General features: G+C 32.2%; 1 protein-coding gene across 1 annotated transcript in view; it reads left to right on the top strand.

The window, feature by feature from the left end:
• Positions 1-1,368, top strand: part of NUDT12 (nudix hydrolase 12) — a 38,761-nt gene that overhangs the window by 9,616 nt on the left and 27,777 nt on the right. The window lies entirely within an intron of this gene.

Raw genomic sequence — 1,368 nt, 5'->3', positions numbered from 1 at the left:
TGAAAAGCTCTATTAATCCACATCTTCAGCAAGTTAGGATTTTCAGACTTTAATTTGCCATTCTGATGGGTATGAAATAGTATGTCATTGTAGTTTTCATTTTCATTTCCCTGCTGATTGAGCATCTTTTTCAAGTGTGTATGAGGCATCCAATTTTCTTTATCTCTGAATTTTGCATGTTTATGTTCTTTGCCTATTTTTGTTTTGGTCGTTTATCCTTTTTCTTACTGATTTTAGGAGTTTTTTAATATGTATCATGCTAATCTTTAGTTATCTTGCAAATCTTATGCTAGTCTATGACTTATCATTTCACTATATTTTCTGATGAACATAAGCTGTTAATTTTAATATAGGAAATATATCAATATTTGAAATAGAAAGTATATTTAAATAGCACATTTTTTAACTTCCAGATAAACTTAACTTAGAAATTATTTCCTCTATTCTAATTCTCAATTCCAGCACATCAAAATATAAAGTACATTTATAGGCATCACTTTATTTTATCATAGCTGAGTCAGCAGTCATCTGGAGGAAAATAATCGTTTAGAAAGAAACATTTTCATCTTATATGTTTTTTAAACTTTTAGTGTTACATGGTTTTTAACTATTTTGAAAAGAGTTACCAGGAATCATTGATAACATAAGAAAAAAAGAGTTTCAAGATTTTTATGAGGAAAAGACTAGTCATTTATAAAAATCATGTAATGATCATTTATAACTAATTAGTGATAATACATAAATGAAATATTATACAAAGTGTTCGCATAGCGTTTAGCCAATAGTAGTAGGTGTTGGATAGTTGTAGATGTTACAATTTTTTTTAATGTAACTAAAAGTTGGGACCTTATAAAATGAAAAGTTTCTTGGTATTTTGATTCTGTAATGTGGTCATATACTTTTAGGAAATAATGTCTTCTGGAATTCCAATCTAGTTTTAGGCTCTTGCTTTCTGGCTCTTTGAATTGGGTTTCTGTCTGAAGTGATTTCCAAATGTTTGAACCATTCGAAGCACAAAATGTCCAGGGCATGTTCATCAACTCCTTGTTCCTTTGCCCCATTTGATTAGGCGAGACAATAGAAGACGCTGTTCGGAGAGAAGTAGAAGAGGAGAGTGGAGTCAAAGTTGGCCATGTTCAGTATGTCTCTTGTCAGCCATGGCCCATGCCCTCCTCCTTAATGATTGGTTGCTTAGCTGTGGCAGTGTCTACAGAAATTAAAGTTGACAAGAATGAAATAGAGGACGCCTGCTGGTTCACTAGAGAACAGGTAAAGTTCAATTTAATTTCCTTCTTCTATTGATTGTTCTCTGACTGTATTGGTTTAGGCATGCAGCAAGGATACATGATTTCAACACGGGGAGTGAAT

This window comes from Hipposideros armiger, unplaced genomic scaffold, assembly GCF_001890085.2.
Source record: "Hipposideros armiger isolate ML-2016 unplaced genomic scaffold, ASM189008v1 scaffold_414, whole genome shotgun sequence".
NCBI classification, from domain to species: domain Eukaryota; kingdom Metazoa; phylum Chordata; class Mammalia; order Chiroptera; family Hipposideridae; genus Hipposideros; species Hipposideros armiger.
The sequence above is the reverse complement of the archived record's forward strand: the minus strand, read 5'-3'. Positions and strand labels throughout refer to the sequence as shown.